General features: G+C 37.3%; 1 protein-coding gene across 17 annotated transcripts in view; it reads right to left on the bottom strand.

Moving 5' to 3' along the window:
• The window catches only part of GTDC1 (glycosyltransferase like domain containing 1), a 422,749-nt gene that overhangs the window by 314,933 nt on the left and 88,819 nt on the right, over nt 1–18,997 (bottom strand). For 15 of the 17 annotated variants that reach the window (XR_009403155.1, XR_009403157.1, XR_009403156.1 and 12 more), the window contains one exon: nt 7,955–8,018. The exons of the other annotated variants lie outside the window; for them this stretch is intronic. The gene's annotated coding sequence lies outside the window, so the exon portion shown is untranslated. The remainder of the gene's footprint in view (nt 1–7,954; nt 8,019–18,997) is intronic. 17 annotated transcript variants of the gene reach the window in all.

Below are 18,997 nucleotides of genomic sequence, written 5' to 3'. Positions count from 1 at the left end.
ATATAATCTATAACCTTTCACAAATTAAAATTATTACTGTATCCTTTGTATGTAAAAATGATTTACACCAATAATATTAAAAATATATCTCTTAATAGTCATCCATTCATTTATCTGACAAGTGTTAACTGAAGGTTCACATCTAGACACTGTGCTAAATGTAAAGACACCAAGATGACCTAATTACAGTTCCTGTCATCAGACAGAGAAATAACATTACAAAACCAAAACATATGTACTTGATGTCAAAAGGGAACCAACAAGTCACTATATACACCAAGCACTCAGAAAGTTCAAAGGTCTAAGCAACTAATTATACAAAAGAATTGAGAAGTATGGTAGATAACTTTGGGACAGTTCACTGGACATGCATTCCAATTCTTCTTCTGCCTGTCTTCCTCCAAAATAGACACAAGATGGCTAAAATACTTTTCCTCTCATACTAGAGGTAATTATGTGACATACTTTTGGCCCATGAGATATCTCCTCCAAGCAGATATCCCTTTCTAAAAAAAAGAAAGGGGGAGTGAAGGAAGGGGGAGGTTGCTTCCCATGAGGAAAAGGCTTCTGAGCATCCTTCACTTCTCTTCCTGCTTAAAGGTAAGCACAATTTCTGGGGGTATGAAAGTCATCTGTGAAATAAAAGGCCAAAGTTATGTGCTAAGGATGGGAGAGGAGATGTTACTTGGGTCCCTGATGGCATCAGTTACCTGTGAACTAACAGCCTCCAGACTTCTTATGACATGAGACAAATGAAACCCTTACTCATTTCAGTCACAAGACCTTCTACTACCTGAGGCCAGAAGCATTTTTACCATTAAAAGGAAGCTGCAGCTAAGAGTTACTTGAGTTAGACTTTCCAACTTGATTTAGGCTATGATCTAGTTCTTCCTAGCTAGAAGAAATAAAAACAATTTTGAATTTACGTTTCTACAATTTTCAATACTGTAGATTACTTAAATAAGCATGTTCTAATTCCTCCACAGAAATCCATTTGTTGCAAAGTCATTACAAGATTTTTATTTCTCTTCCTCACTGATCCTCAAATCTATAACATCTTTTATAGAGTGGTATATATCATTCATGTATGTAATATGCACATACAAACAAACAGCCAAAGGTTAGGAAGAAAGGAATAAGTAAAGAGAATAGAGAGAGAGGGAAGGAACAAGGGACCTAGCTTATTTCAAAATATAAACTATGTTTTCAATTGTGGGAGCACTTAAGAAAGTAGCTGCCAAATAAATGAAAGACCACAAGATAACAGTATTTCTTTTAAATAGGAAAGACTTCCTCAGCAACTTGAAATCAGTTACTCTGTTTTTAAAATTTTTTAAACTTGAAAAAATCCCAAAATTATGTTGTGTCTAACTTACCACCAGCATTACTAAATTATTGTGCGATTCTACCTATATTGAGTAAACTCCTTAAGATAATACCCTCTATAGGTTTCTGTTGGACAGATTTTGAATATGCACCATTCTTGGAATAATTTCAATCATAGGGAACTGGAAAGATTCATTAATTTCCATCACCATCAGCTCCACGAGCCACATATACTTTTTCTGCCTTTTTTGTTCAAACATATTTCACTGTGGCCATTCAAAAGGAAATTACACATTCCAATAACATTTGAGTTCCTCTCAGTTACCCTTTCAGTGGTTCAGGGTAATGACAGAGTAAAGAATCATGCTCTTCACAGGCTCCCCCCCCCCAACTCATTTGGTAGAATTTCAGCATAAATCTCTTGTGCCAAAAAGCAATGGGTAATGTCTAATGCTCTTCTCAAACAGTAGCTTACTTTGGAGAGAAGGGGAGTGAGAGTCAGGAGAAATCATCTCATTCCCAGCTTTTAAAGAGTCTTAGCATATGGGATAAGCAATTTCTTATCCCATTTTCCTAAAATAGAATTATGGAACCATGATAGGTCAAGTGGGGAGGGGTGCAAGGGAGGATGAAAAGGAGTTAGAAACTTTTCAATGATCTCTGAGTAGGGGTAATGGTTATAAGGATGAAATCATTGAAAGTTCCAGCCCTAAATTATCACTGAAATCAGTCAAAAAAAAAAAAAAACCCTATATATTCATAAAACCTGGGGCTTATATATTTTTTGGCCCTGTTCCTAGGTAGAAGCTTCCTCTGTAAAACAGATAAGAGCTACATCCTCTTCTTCATGAGACTTCGGGAATGGGAACTATAAGGAGAATAAGAATAGTCAGATAACATAAATTCCTTCATTTTAAAACCAGCATTCGAAGGCAAGCTTGGACAATCCATGTGAACTCAAAAGCATATTCAGAGAATGACAAGCCTCCTTTGTTTATCTCATCTCAGCTTCAATTTCATCTGCAGTTCTCCCCTTTAAAACAAGTGTTTCTGGGGGCCCTACGTGATATGAGGTCCTTTTTCTCGTGCCCATTTTTATTTGGTTATCTTTTTAGGTGCACTAAAGATTGAGTTTACAATAAACTGAACAGACAGCATACAAAAGGCTTTTAGAACTATACCATATGGTCCAGGGAAGGGAACAATCTGGACGATCCCCACTTCAATCTGCAAGCTTGTCCACCTCTATAACACATTATACCACTGTAATAAAATATTAAGATGGAAACGTAAAAGCGAAAATAGTCTATCTTTAGCATTACCAGGCAACCACACTTCTGAGAATTTACTGATAAACTTAATAAACATTTACTTTAATTTATATTCTGGAATTTTGGTATGCAACACCAGGCATAGAAACCTAGGCCACTATTCACTAGAAACAATATTTCGGCAGGGATATGTGTGGGTATTCAACTTATGCTTCAGAAATTTGGAAGGAAAAAGAAAACAAAACACTTTTACAGGGGGCATATTGGCAGGGGCTGATGTAACAGATGACACATTCTTGGAAATCAAATAAAAGCAATAGGGAAATACCCATTGCTGCCTGGTGAAGGCCTAATCACATGGACACAGCTGGAACCAATGTAGATCATTCATTAATAAAACTGTATTGTAGTAGCCACTTTTTGATGCATTTCAATTGCTGCTGTAGCCAAATCTCTGAATTTCTTTGTTTGCTTGTTTGTTGAATTTCTTTGTTTTAACAGGAAATACAGGAAGATTTAGGGCAGAGGAAAAAGGGGGAAAAAAAACAAAAACAAAAACCACCCTGCTCTCATGCTAAAAATGAGCCTAGCTCAAAAAGCTAAATGTCACTTTACCTTGCAATGTACTTACACTATCAGCAGCTTAAAATATGCAGTGTAAACCTGAAAAAGGGGGAACTCATATGGTACTATGGATAAAAAGTGAGCAGTGTGAGATGCCACAGAAAACATATGACATACTTGTGACAGTATTCTACGGAATGATAATATGTCGAGCAGGGAGAATTAAAATGTCTCAAAAATTAGAGGGGGAATCACACAACTGAATTAGCACATACACTTTCATGCAATACTCTCTAAAGAAATTTAACACTGAAGTGTGTACCATATGTGTAAGGAAAGATGACTAATATTTAAACTTAGAAATCAATATCTTACATGTTACCAATATTTGATATCAAACAAAATATTCAAACCACCTACCCAGGAGTAATGTTCAAGACCTGTACTGATATTCAAATGAAATGAAAACACCATCCATAATTATAAATATGATATTTAATACAATAAAATAAAATCCTAGTTAAAATAATAAATTTAGTATTTATCCAACATTGCTGGCATCCTTCAATAATGCTATTTTTCCATGTTGCTACAAATATAATGATTAAGTTACTATACAATAATTCCTACAAACTGTGTAACATTTATCTATAAAGATATAAGAGCTTTGATGTATGTTCAGAATTAAACAAAACTGTAAAATTTATTACCTACAAAAATAAAAAACTCAATAGCATTTACCAAAACAGCAACAGCAACAACTGCTCAAATACTCAAACATCACAGATCTTAAATATATTTCTACTATGCCTCTGTGTATAGTTGGAATAAACAAATAAATACAACAATTCATGTTGCAATTCCTAAGTCACTGAAAGATATGTTCCTACCGCAGAAAAGACAAAGGGCTTAATTGCAAATAAAAATCATACCACTGGAGAAAATGTACTTAAAGTTGATGCATAGTATTTAATATGCAATGAACATTATTCAATACATGTGAACATAGAGAGTAAGTTTTGGTCTCTATTATCACACCTTGGCATAGAAGGATTCAAGACAGTCATACACTTAACGGGACCAAGAGAAAAAAGTTTCACTGGCTTCCCTTCTAAAAAATGTAGTAATTCTGAAACATAAAATACTGACCGAAAGATTTAATTGATAAAACTTAACAAGCATTCCACCCAGATTCATCTTAGCTACTCTACAGAAATAGGCACTTAAATACAAGTTTAAAAAAACAGCATGGGGGGGTGGATAACTGTAGCATTTATTAACATGTGCATTATACATACAAAGCAATGTGAGTACTTGTTTGTTTTGTTAAATTAATGAGCCAATATGTTGCTGAACCTGTCTTGAGAATGAGAGAAAATAACAGGTGAGTTTATTTAATGCATAATTCTCCTATACCTGTTTTACAAACCCTTTTCATGATTTTAAAGCATTTTCTAAATTAAAAATAGATCTCTAGGGAAAAAACAGCTCTTAGATTGTACAAGTTGATCTTACTGTATAAATAGATATATTTCCCAGCGTATATGGCATATAAAAATTCTTCCCATTAGTACCTCTAACAGGAGCCACTATTTACTTTTCTTCAGTCACATGTGTTGCACTATTACAAAAGCTCATGAGTTTTTCCTCCCAAAGTAATTTTCTTATTGCCAAAATTCATTGACAACCTTTTAAAATAAAAATCAGTCAAAATAATATCAATCTCCTCCTTAGAAAACATATTCTGCCTATTTATTCTTATCTCGATTGCAAAACACTAACTTTTAAAATAGACCACTTGAAAGTCAGTCATTTGATTTTGTTTAATAAAACAGCAAACACATTTACATTTTGAGGAACTTCTACGAAATTTTGTAGAATGCTTGCTCATAGTGAAAACCTAGTCTCCTGCTCAAATCATCACTTAAAAATCATAATGCTACATTTTCACACCCCTTGTAATAATAGATCACTAGATATAATTTAGAGAGAATTGGGAAACCTAAAAACACTGTGTTCTATCTTGCATTTTCACTTCAAAGGAAAACATTTTAAATACACACCTGTATATTTCATGGAAGTTCATTTGCTCGCCTAGCAACAATTATCAGACATTCTAAAAATGAGTCTTCAATCTGTAAAAGCTATGAGCTGACCCTGAGTTTTAGACAAAAATAGAAAACAGTGGCAGACTTTTTGGTCTCAACAAGAAATATCTTGGCTTAAGATCCATAATACTACAAGCAAGTGTCATTCAAAAGTTTCCATTCAAATAAGAAGCTATGAAGGGAGACAAGATTCCCACCAATTCCCACTATGTCAACATGACCAAAGTTAGCAATATTCAGGAGGGTTTTCTAAGAAGTGTGGCAAAAACGCAACTGTGAAGAAAATCTCTTAGAGCTGGAAAAGGGAAATCTAACACAAGCTTCTGGAAGGAACAATGCTGCTTAGCAAACGTGGAGATTGTGAGGAGAGCGATGTTTCTATTTAAGAAATATTGTTTTGGGTTTTTTTTTCAGTGAAGAAAGAGGAAAACGAAGGAAAAGAAATGGGATAAGGAGGGAAGACTAAGGCTGCCTGCTTCCTTCAGTGGTGCTGGGAGGGCCGACCCTCTGCCTCATGAAAACCACTGCCAGAACCAAGCTACACAAAACATTTTGGCTGCCAGCCTAGAACAGTGCCAGGCTGTTTTTTATTTTGTGCTAGACTCCCTCAATTGAGACAGTGTGGGATTGTCACTTTGATGCACATAGAGAACAAAGAATAATATAGTACGGGGCGGGGGGAGGTGGATTTTTCTCCCCTTAAAGTCAGGTTAGCATTTTGTTTTGTTTGACAAGTCCTGAAAAGACTCAAGAAACAAAAGTTGTGCTGAAGAATCTATCATTTGCCTAAAGAAATTAGCTGGAAAACAATATTGTCGGCAGTTGAAAGCCCACAGGAAGGATGACCATTTTTTAAAAATCAGACTTAAAAGGGGTCCAGGTTATATACTTACCTGTTTAAGAAGCTTGAGACCAAGAAATATGTGAATCACAATCACATGAGCTTGTCTAAAATCTGACAGGTGAATGACAGACATGATCTTGTCTAAAATCAGGCAAAAAAAGAACTACTAGAAGTGTCACAATTTTTAGGTCACTATTCAGAGGCAACTGTGTCAGCTGTTATTTGGACCGTGATTTCTCCAAACTTAAATAATCTGATTAAAAGATTATAACAGTATAATCGGAATATTTTACGCCTTTACAGGGAAAGAGGTGATAAATGATCAAAAATGTTTAAAGAATTAAACCACAAATCATCTAGAAAGTTACCACAGACACAAACAGGAAAACCGTCTCTTCTATCCTATTCAATTCTGTACTAGAAGAAAAGCTAACACAAATGAGAAAGCCAAGTGTGAGCTGTTGGAAACTTCAACTAAATATACCACCTGAATCTGGTGACTAAAAACACCAATAAGCCATTAGCTCCTAGAGGTATGACCCTTTTCTCTCTAATGCACAAGATAAGTAGAGGTAGAAGTCCATTTCCTACAAACCAAATGAAAAGAAAAAATGAACTGTGACAAGCCCAGATCCCATGCTGGCATATTTTACACTAAGCTCAGCATCATCTAGAAGCAGTATGCTTCTCCCTGCCCATCAGGACAGGAAAAGAGTTGTGAAACTAGTACAGCATTGATGAATAGCACCAAAGGTCCACTAGTCCCTTCCTCCTGCCCATCTCCACTGAATCAGCTGTTAAAAGAAGACCAACGACTGTTACAGAAATAGCAAGAACTAAAGCACTTGCCTCAGATGTTACACACACAGGCGTGGAGCATGACCACCTGAGCCTATCTAATTTCCAACAAAATGATCCCCCGCCCAGTTTTGTGCATGGCCACAGATTCTGATAGCGAGTCATGATCACTGTTGGGGAAGGCAGTAGGAGGGGGAGAGTGTGGAAAAGAAAGCGGGTAAGAACGGTGGCCAAACCTCCAACAGTACACAGTCCGTGCTTCTCGTTATTCAAATTAGTATCGCGCACAACCCTGTAGGAGGACAAAGCCTGTGATCAAGGTTGCAGGTACAATGATTTGCTATGGATGGCAAGGGCCGGTCTGCCACAGAATCAAAAAATGCATTATTTTGCTCCTCACTGTTCCCCTTTCCCATTTCCTTTCTTCCATCTGGGATATACCAATGATGCTATAACTGCATGGGACACTGATAGTTATAGAAAAGGCATTCATGTCGTGCCAAAGTGGTGCAAAGAATGATGCCTGGATGGCTTTAGTTCAACAAGGAATCTGATGCAAAATCAGGAAATAAAAAGAATGAAAGGTGTAGAAGAAGCCAGGCGATAACGTGTTTTCTCTGTTTTTTAATGATGCAGATGAAATAGGGGAAAATCTAGAAAAAGCAACCAAGCTAACTGAATTACAAAGAAAGATTAAAGGAGTTAAATGTGTATAACTTGGCTGACAACCAAGGAACAATATGAGAGCTGTCCACAACTCTCCAAAGTATATACATAAAAAGAAGAGCAGGGAATTTTTATCTGGTATAGAAGTGTGAATGTATGAAATAATAATGAGATAAAATTAAAATAAAGAAAACTGACTTCAAGCAGCAGATGAAGTAATCTTGTAAAACTCAGGAATGGCTGCTTCCTTCTCTAGAAATATTTATCATCTCACTGACCCACACTGTAGTAAAGAAAGAACAGATGATAGGAAATGGCCACATACTGACAGAGGACTGAATCAATGGAGAAATTAAAACAAAGTCCCATTTGCTTACCTGATGATCCAGAGGTACTAATTTTTCTCTTTACATATATCCAATCAGGCTAATGCAGGGATACCTGTGAGATCAAAGGACATAATTAAGATGTTGTTTTGAAAATAAGCCCAGGCGGAATTCTGAATCCTGACCTGGGTAAGAGTTTACCTGAACGACCCAATAGTCTGATTCTTGGATGGGAATCCGATTCCTATGATGAAAGAAGATGAAAGAAGAACCTCCAAGGAGAGAGATGTTTGGAGTCTTAACTGGTAAGAGCTTTCCCCCATCCCCAAACTTTCCAAGGCTTCCCAAATCAATTCTAACTCAAAAACAATAAGAAGAATTCAGATTAGAGGTCCTTATCCTTGGTATGTGGAGTCTATGTACTTCTGAATGATATGTGTAAAATTTGTGGGTTTATGTAAATGGATGTCTCTCTGGAGAAAAGATCAATAGTTTGTCAGACTTGCCAAAAAGTTCCATAATCCAAAAAACTGTCAAGAACCTCTGCTGAGGACAATCTAAGATCTCAGAGACATGTTGGAATGCATATGGATAATCAGTCCAGGTCTGGGGTTTTCACTCCAGGGAAACAATGGAGGTATAGAGACACTTCCGTATCTGGGGTACATACCTTAACGTACCTTAACACTACTTTCTCTAACAGCATCAGATCAGGTTTAAACTGTTACTTAACTTCTCTGCAAGCCATGCAGAATGAAGAGAACAAGTTCTTACCTTATACCCAAGGGTGGATATTGTGACTTTCCTGTTCTATATATATTAAAGTCAGAATCCTTAGGTATATCAATACTGACAGGGTCAAGACTAACACAGTAACTCACCCAAAAAGGATCCTACATGACAAGCAAAAGGAGGAGCTGGCAAAGCAATAGGAAATGTGGCTCCCAGACAGAAAATATAACACAAAATCACGGGATTACCAAATGCATCTCTTTTTTTTTTTTTTAGATTTTTTATTTATTTGTTTGATAGGCAGAGATCACAAGGAGGCATAGAGGCAGGCAGAGAGAGAGGAGGAAGCAGGTTCCCCGCTGAGCAGAGAGCCCGATGCGGGGCTCGATCCCAGAACCCTGGGATCATGACCTGAGCCGAAGGCAGAGGCTTTAACCCACTGAGCCACCCAGGCGCCCCCCCAAATGCATCTCTTAAAAGTTTCCCTAAACAGTGGTCCCAGAGCCCAAATAGCTTCTATCAGAAAGAAATCAAGATGGAGAACCTTGCAGGCACCAACTGTGAATAAGACAAAAACATTCGCAGCCATAGAAAGAACCCTGAGCAGGAGTGTCACCAAAAAATAACAGAAAAAAATGATAAAAAACATAAGGGAAAGGCTGAGAAGACATAAGCCAAGCAAAATTTTTTAAATGGCCTTTTACAAATAATGATCTTGTGGTATATTTTCTTGAAAAATAATTTCTTTAGACATTCATCCCCTCAGCATCTACCAGGCATTGCCCTGGTTTTTTGGGAACTCAGTGGTGAACAAGGACAAAATTTGCCTGGCTGGAGTTTAATTCGGGGCGGGGGAGGAAGGATGCAGGGAGGCATAAACAGCAATATCATTTCAATACATGATATGAAAGAAGTCAGATGATGTGTCCCAGGCATGGTAGAATGAATGCCTTTCATCTATCTAGTATGTCACAGAGATGTTCGCTCCAATTCTCGAAGTTAGTCAGGGTCTTAAGGAATGGAGACTGAGAAAGGACCATAGGGACAGCTAGTCAAACCTCTTCATTTCAGAGACGAGGACAAGAGAGCTATTCTGGAAGACAAAGTATCACAACCTCATTATCTCCAAACATCAAAATACATACACCTAGCTGAGTTATGATTTTATGATATGCTCTCTGCCTTGAGAAAAGAAAGCCTGAGAACAAGTAACTGAACAGCATTTCTGAATCTTTTAAAAAACTGGCAGATCCCATGCACTTTGTAACCTTAAGATGTAACCCAGAACCACATTGTATCTGAATTCTTGGCATGTTTCATTCTATTTTTTAAAAGTTGTTTTTCCCTTCTACAGATAACTTTGATCAATTTCTGCTGTTAAAGAAAGTCAGGCAATGGGGAATGTGAGGAGGCATGGGAGCCAACCTCCAAGAGCTCCCCCAAATCCTCATCTTAGGAAATTCATGACGTTGGTAGCTCCTTCTTACGCATGAGGGTTGGTACACAAAAATCAGAATGCCCTGGAAGTGAGGGTTTCTGACTTCTGAGTTTAGGTCCTAAAAGATATTACAGCTAGCTCCTTGCTCTTTTGGATCACTCACTCTGGGTGAACTCAGCTGCCACATCAGGAGGACAAACAGCTCTATGGAGCGGTCCTCATGGCCTCTTGCCAAATGGCCAGAATCCACTTAACAGGGTTATGTGTGAGCTATTTTGTAGAGGGTTCACCCAGGCTGCTCAAATATTCAGAAGACTGCTGCCCTGGGTCAGTCTTGACTCCAATTCATGAAAGATCAGAGCCAGAACCACATAAGCTGCACTCCATCTCTAGCATCCTCTCTAGCTTCCTCCAAAGCTAAAAATTCCATTTCCCAGATGCATTTGCATCATGCCTTCTATGGGACATGGATTCAGACAAACAGAAAAATCCATGTAAGACTTAGAAAACAGAAGTAAATCAAGGTGGTGACCACCTCCAAGTAGATCAAATATTGTAGTGAAAGCATTTTGTTCTTCTGAGACAATCAGCTAGATAGCCTAATTGAATGATCCCTGGTATCACAGGTTCCCAAGTAGAAAGTAACAATAGATTTTCTACTAAAATAGGGTAACTGGATGTTTCCCTTGGCTTATGCTGTTCCCAGCTTATTAATAGTCAAGGTTAGTTTCTTGGCACTTTTGGAAATTAAGTAGTGTGTAAACATATCCCTTTTTGCTTAAACTAGCTAGCTGTCTACAACTTAAACTAGCTGTTGCCTACAACTTAGAACCCACTCTATCATATACAAATTCACCTGTCTCATAATGCTTTCACACCTCTTTCACAATTCACCCTCTTCTGTTCCATTACTAATCCCTCTGCCTGTGCACTGAACCCTATCCATTCATGACTTTCCTAAAAAATTGCTCCATCATTCTTCACCTTTTCCTCTACCTTGAATCTTTTTCTCTCCACTGGCTCCTTCTCCTTCATGAATAGCACACTTCTTTCAATACTACCAACTATCCTGCCAAGATTCATAAAACAACAATATAGACCCACTGCCTTTACTTCAACTTCCAAGCAATGCTCAAACTACCACAACCTGGCTTACTTAGCCATCACTGTGTTGAAACAGCCATTGCTAAGGTTTGCTAATAATGACCTATTTTCACCCCTCTCTCAGCTAGACGGTGGCATTTGGCAGTCCCGCCCACCATGCCTCCTTGAAACTCACTTCCATTGGTGTCCAGGATGCCACCAACTTGCAGCTCTTCTCCAGCCTACGAGGTGTGTTCCCTATTTTAGCCTGGTTCCTTTCCTAGGAATTCCCTAGAGCTTTATCCCTAGGGATATTATGGTTTTCTTCTGTCTTGACTTGACTTGAAATCTTGACTTCAAGATTTCAATTATCATCTATATATTCACTAACCTCTCCTATAGCTCTCTTCCCACTACAAGCTTACACTTCCATTTGCCTGCATCTATGCATCTAGCTTTATCATTTGTTGCAAAATATTAAAAAACCTCCCTAACCTAAGAGAACAAACTAAAAGTAGTTTATATACTATAACGATGCTAATACTGTAACCACTAGCCACATGTGCCTGTTGGACACTTGAAATGTGGCTAGTCTTCAATGAAATGTGCTGTTAAGTAGAAAATACACAATAGATTTCAAAGATTTAATGCAAAAATAAGAATGTAAAATAGCTCAATAATTTTATATTGATTACATGTTGCAATGATAAGAATTTAGATATATAGGTTTAAATAAAATATATTAACAAAATTAATTAAATATATTTATTTTCATTTGTCTAATGTGGTCACTAGAAAATTTTACATTATTGCATTACAACTCTATTGAACAGTGGTGCTCTAAACACACACACACACACATAATAACACTATAAAAAAATACACAATATTCTTAGCAAACAAGAGAAAGAGAATTGATTTTGTTTTTTTTTTAATTCTCAATCACCCTTACACAAAGAACTTACTATTTTATCTTGATAGCTTATAGAGTCATTCTAACTGTTTAAAAGAGAAGGGTAGGGGCATCTGGGTGGCTCAGTCTTTAAGCGTCTGCCTTTGGCTCAGGTCATGATCCCAGGGTGCTGGGATCAAGCCCCACATCCGGCTTCCTTGCTGGGTGGGAAGCCTACTTCTCTCTCTCCCACTCCCCCTGCTTGTATTCCCTCTCTTGCTTGTGTCTCTCTCTGTCAAATAACGTCTTTAAAAAATAAATAAATAAAAGAGAAGGCTACATCCTAGAATGAAGATTTGTAAGTTTCCTTAAAATATATGCAAATATATTTAAAATTATAATGTTAAAAATGCTAAATTATATCCTATAAAAATCAAATATAATCACAACTATATCATAAAAATACAAATAGCTAACATATGAAAGGCACAATGCAACAGTGTAATTTAATCACTGCATCTCTTAAAGTAGATGATACTGTTATACCCCATTGAACAAAGTAAGAAACCTAAAGCAGAAAGAACTTAAGTAACTTTCCCAAGGTCATGTTCCTAGGCCTCAAACCAAGCAATCTGGCTTGAGATCCCACACTCTCAATCAGTACCTTTTGCTGACTCGATAGAAGTAAAATTTAAAAGAAGACAAGTCTCAGATGGTTCCTAGTACTCTTAAACTTACACACTCAACTAAGATCAGAGGGGAAAAAAAAGTTAAATTAAATAAAACCAAATATGAATACAAATATAAAAGCTCACAAAAAATGTAAATTTAGAAGTAAAACTAAGTGAGTAGAGGAGAGTATAAGGAAGGAATAAGGAAAGAAGACATAAAGGAATCTGCTCTGAGCACAATGTGTACAAATGAGAATTCCTCAAGAACAAGAAAGCATTTCTGTGTGGACATAAACAGTAAGGACTTCAGAAACACCCCATGCCCACTGAGGCTACAGAGCAAACACAGAACTTGACACATACCCATAGAACCTCCGAGAGATTCGCACGCAATTCTGCTTCACAAAGTGCAGGTTGGGGGAGTGTGAGGGGCAGATCTTAAACTAATTCCAATGTTATAAAAAGCTAATAGAAATAATTCATGCCTGAATAAGACTATATGACCTATATTTTTAAGGGCAGTTTGGCATTTTTTTCAAAAACTTCCAAAATACAATGTTCACAAGTATATAAATCAACACATGAACAAAAATAAATATATTCTATGTGTCTACATGTCTCTAGAAACAAAGACGCACACATACACACACACTGATTAGCTGTGTATAAAGAAAGTATTGAGGGACCAGGGCATAAGAGGGAGATCTCATAGCCCTTGCCACTTTTTGAATTTGAATCCAGTGAATGCAATGACAATTTAAAAGTTTTTAAGATAATCTTAAAATCCAAAATAAAAATAAACAAAATGATGCTGAACAGGAAAAGGTAAGGAAATCTATTAATTCATACATATATACTGCATGGTGGGGGGGGGGGGGTCCTTGATGATAAAAGGGCTTAGGGACTTCCAGCCTCAGTGGAAGACTAGCATTCCATCTTCACACCTCTTCACCACCCCTGTCCTCCATTCCTCACCACCCACCACCAGGTATACACAACTAACAAGCATATAAAGAGGACATTTTAACTGCTACATGATGCTGTTCAAATATTGTATCTCTAAGAGCCCAAGTACTTAAAAACATCCCAAAAGGCAGATAGAAGCACTTAAAAAAAAGGAAAAGAGGATTATAAAGTGATCAACACAGAAATATATTTTATAATTTTTTACTTTGTCTTTTCTTTATAATGCACTTGAAAATCAGAGATGCAAAAGACTGGTGACATCAAGCTTCCCCAAAGATAGAAAACCATGACAACATTTGCTTTAAACTTGCAAACCAGATTACTCATAGGCTGCAACCTAAAATGGCAACCCAGAGGCCTTTTCTTTTGCATGTGAAGATGCTCTGTCATTTTCTCACTGACCAGAAGTGATGCTGCTGACTGGCCAGCGGAAGAACCCATTCCTTCCTCCTGGACCAAGCATCTACTCTCCCAAAACTCGAAAGCCCTTGAGTCTAGCCTTCCAAAATGATGAGTAAACTCCTTTAGTCAGGGACGTAGTAAGCCCTTTCCTTTCAACTTCTTGCCAGTCAGAACTTTTCAAAAAAAAAAAAAAAAAAAAAAAAAGGCTTATTCGCATCACTTTTCTTTGCGGTGCCATCATTCATTGTCCTCATTTTTAATTTAGTGGTATTTTTAGCCAAATGAAATGAGATACAGTCAGTTTTTCTCAATCTGTCTCAGCTCTACTCTTTATCTTCTGGGACCCAATTCATGTGATCCTTTAACAACTATTTATTTCACACCAAACTAGATATCTCCCTAAAGCTTACCAATCTAGCCTCCAGGCATATTGCTTAAATAAAAGCAGTAGATCTTTGTAAACCTAAAATTTGCATACTAAAGGAACAAATCAACTATCAAAAGACCTAGTAGTATACAGCAGTTGCTCACCTCCAAGCAGAGTTTAAATTCATTTCAATTTATTATTTTTTTTAAAGAAACAGCTATTGACTTTTTCCACTTTGCAAAATACTGTTTAATGGCCTAGTTAAATTAGAGGTGATAGTGTGAAGCAAGTGCTTTAAATTGGTAAATTCTAAACCTTTTAATAAAAGTACATCAGTCAGAAGTTTTAATAAGACTCAGCAGGACAGAGAAGAATTAACAGTCTGTATATATCAAAAGGGGGTGATAGGCAATGATAACCTTAATCATTTGCATAGGGATTTATAATTTCATTGCTTAAAAGTTAATGAAATTATGTGGTATTTTGCCCACTCTTATCCAGTAAATGATTTCATGCCTTGGTTTGTATATATTTATCAACTGAATCGTATTACAGAAGAAATGACCTTTTTTTAACCAATTAATCTACTGCATTTTTACTTACGTACATCTGGGTGCACAACTATCATTATCTGTTCTAACAGCCCCAAAATAAAACCATAAGGTCTCCAACAGCATTTCAGAAAAAAGAACAAACTTGGATCAGAATTCTAAAAGTCCAACAAGTTGCTAAAATGATTGCCTTTTTAAAAACTAGATACATTGCTTTACCTACTTTATACTTCGCCTAGTGCTAAATAGTTGTTTCCGCCAAATGTTAACATAAAGTCTACCCTAGAGACTAACAAAGGCATTCAGAACCCACATTATTTGACAGTGAAACTGGATGGAAAAATGCAAACAATACACACAAATAATTAGAATAGGTAAAACAATAAAAGATTCTAGGTTGAAGAAATTGTTTTAAAACATCACAGGGCAAAACCACCACACTACTGGTGCCCTGCATCACTGAGCACCCAGGAGGTGTTCAAGGCCAGAGCTTTGCTTGGTACCTAGTTCTAATGGAAAACTGCAGCCTCTAGCTTTAGGCAGGGACGTGTTTCTTATTCCGGCTGCACATTAGAATCACCTAGAGGGCTTACAAAATAAGAATAAAACAAAAAATAAAAAAGCTGATATTTAGGCTCTACAATAGAGATTCTAGTTTCATCAGTACTTTTTAGAAGCTCCTTAAGCGATTTCTTCTGTCCAGCTAGGGTGGAGAAATAGGGCGATAGAGCATTGGTTCTCCAAGTGTGGTCCCTGATCTAGTGGCCCTGGGAACTTGTTTAAATGCAAATTCTCGGGTCCCATCCCAGACCTACTGAACTGGTGACCCAGGAGGGGGCTCAGCAATCCTTATTCTGAGGAGACTTCAGGGGATTCTGATGTACACTAACGTTTGAAAACACTGCTTTACACTTGATCTTAGCCAAAAGGCAGAGGAGCAAATGAAAACATACTGCTGTGGAGTAAGAAAAACGTGGGTTTCAATCCTCTCTCCCCAATTTACGGGCTCTATGACCCTTGGTCTGCTCTCTAAACCTTACTTGCCTCACTTGCAAAAGAACAGAGTCAGCTAACATTTGCTAAACATGAATTATGTATCAGAGAATGTGCTCAAAAGCCCTTAACGGGTATTACATAATTTAACCCTTACAACAAGCTTACCGGGTAGATACTAATACCATTTAAACCCAAATTATGAAATTCATCTAAGATTACAAAGTGCGTAAGGAGAATCAGATTTAACTCGTTTTTCGAATCCAAAAGTCATTGCTCTTCCCCATCTCACAAAACATGCTCACCCGCCCTCCCTCCCTCCCTTTTTCCCTTTCTTCCTTCTTTCTCTGCTTCCTTCCTTCATTTCTTCCTCTCTTCCCTACCATCTTCCCTCCTTCCTTCCTTTGACCCTCTCTGTCTCTATCTGTCCTTCTCACTCTCTTTGGGAGTTTATTTTCCTATTGTAAAGCTACAGATTAACTGGTCTGTACAGTTTTACTGAGTGACTACAAAGTACTTAGCATTCTGCCATATGCCAGAGATGAAAACATTAAAATATGTAAAATTTAAAAATCATAGTAATGAAGTTGCAAACTAGATGGAGACACACATTTTGCAAAACATAGGAATGCATATGACTTCATTCTAAACTGGTTAGTCAAAAACAGAAGTAACTCAGGAGTTCAAGAGATTGGAGCTCAGAGCAAGGCATGAGGGCCGAATGAAGGAAGTGTGGCTTATCCTGAAACAGGGTGAAAAGTCTGTCCTGCACAGGAGGAGAAACAAGGGTTACAAAACATTAGAAACCAAAGCTAATTAAGCTAAATGGATCCAGACTGCAACTTAAAGTAAGAAGAATTTAACTTTAGCATAGTAAAAAATGTAGCCTTTTTTCACAGAATCTTTTGGATGCACTGATAGTAAAAAGGTAAAGTTAAAGTCAAATCACAGTTACTTATTATAGAGAAAAAAGAAAAAAAGAATAATCGACCTAGGATTATACTGAGAGAAAAAAATGGGGGGGGGGGCATGGCAGGAGTAAAAGTCCTTTCTTTTGCTAAGAGTGTTTGTTATGATTCACTCTTTCCTAAAGATAGTATGTTCCATAGGCTATTCGTATGTACAACACGGTATTTTCACTCACTCACTAATCCAACCAACACTGACTGATCACATTAGTTAGACACCAAAGATGAAAAGATAAATAGGATACCAACACAGGCCACATGGAAAATTTATGTAGCAAACAGACTGCCAAATGTTTTATACACGGACATTTACATGAAGTTATTGGGGATTCCAAAGGCCACTATAGACAGACCATTTCTTAGGAATGACTTCTGTGAAATTCCTGAAAGTCCAGGAGGTATAAGCTAGCCAAATGTTCCACATACAACCCATAAGAGTACTCTGTTCACGCCAGCACCCCCACCATTAGCTCGCAAGTGGAGCACCCCCAGGTCTATCCACATTGAGGCTTACTATGGCTAAGAAAGTCATGCAAATATAAAATTTAGAGGTTAAGCCTTTTGACATTCATATCATTCACTTCATTTGTTTTGCTGAAGAACTAATGAATCACTGTGATCAGAAATCCACTGGAAGATTCTATGAATGTATTAATGAAGGAAAATGTGAGGCACAATGGCCTGACTGAATTCACCAGCACCTCAACTTTCCAACTCTGTCAATAAGAGAGATAGTCCAGCACCTTCTTTAGTTCCCCGTAACCTGACAATTTCATAATGCCTGTTTGTGCCTGAGAACCAATGTAAGAAGCATGTATATCCATCATGGTATGCAGAAAAGATAAGATGCTGCCGTTAGTTTTGCTCAGAATACACGTGAACTGAATTTGCTGATATTAGAAATTATAGCATTTTTCAAACTAAATATATTTAAGAATCTGTAATGCATCTTAGTGAAATTGCTTATTATAACTTACATAATCAAAAAACTGAATTCCTGAGTTTACCAGGTGTCAAAACACTAGCTTTTTAAATTTTTATTTATTTTTCTCTCTCCCATATATTTGTGTGTGTGTGCACATGTGTATGCATGTGTGTATATGTGTGTGTGTGCATGTGTGTATATATATACATATACATATGTATATATATATACATATATATATATGGCTCAGTGGTTAAGCCGCTGCCTTTGGCTCAGGTCATGATCTCAGGGTCCTGGGATCGAGTCCCGCATCGGGCTCTCTGCTCAGCAGGGAGCCTGCTTCCTCCTCTGCCTGCCTCTCTGTGATTTCTCTCTGTCAAATAAATAAATAAAATCTTAAAAAAAAAAAATCCCCAATAACTTCATACATATATATACATATATATATACACACACGCGCGCGCACACACATTTGGTAAAACACCAGCTTTTAACCCACATACTACCTAGAACAGATACAGTGTTGAAATTAAAACAACAGTAGGGGGCACCTGGCTGGTTCAGTCGATGGAGCATGCAACTTTAGATCTCGGTTGGGGTCATGACTTAGAGCACCACATTGACTTAAAAAAAAATAAAGAAATAGGAAATAAAACAATGGTATGAAAAAAACTCCTAGCGCTGTAATAAATTTCCTTGGCCCCAATATGTCCAATTCTTATACATTACTGTATTTTACTAAAATTCAATCAGCTGTCATCTCTCTTTTTTTTTTTTTAAGATTTATTTATTTCACAGAGAGAGATCACAAGTAGGCAGAGAGGCAGGCAGAGAGAGGGGGGAAAGCAGGCTTCCTGCTAAGCAGAAAGCCTGATGGGGCGCTCAATCCCCGGACCCTGAGATCATGACCTGAGCTCAAGGCAGAGGTTTAACCCACTGAGCCACCCAAGTGCCCCTCATTTTTTAATAAGACAAACTCTACATGACAATATTATAGAACTAAAGTATTGGGACTGGAGAGTAGTTCAATTTCAATAAAAGTGGGTGGTATAAAATTATCTTTTAAAATATTCAGACCATGTCATCCAGATATCCACATGCACTTG

The sequence above is a fragment of the Mustela nigripes genome, chromosome 3 (assembly GCF_022355385.1).
Source record: "Mustela nigripes isolate SB6536 chromosome 3, MUSNIG.SB6536, whole genome shotgun sequence".
NCBI lineage: Eukaryota > Metazoa > Chordata > Mammalia > Carnivora > Mustelidae > Mustela > Mustela nigripes.
Note: the sequence above shows the minus strand (reverse complement) of the source record. Positions and strands in the feature narration are given on the sequence as shown.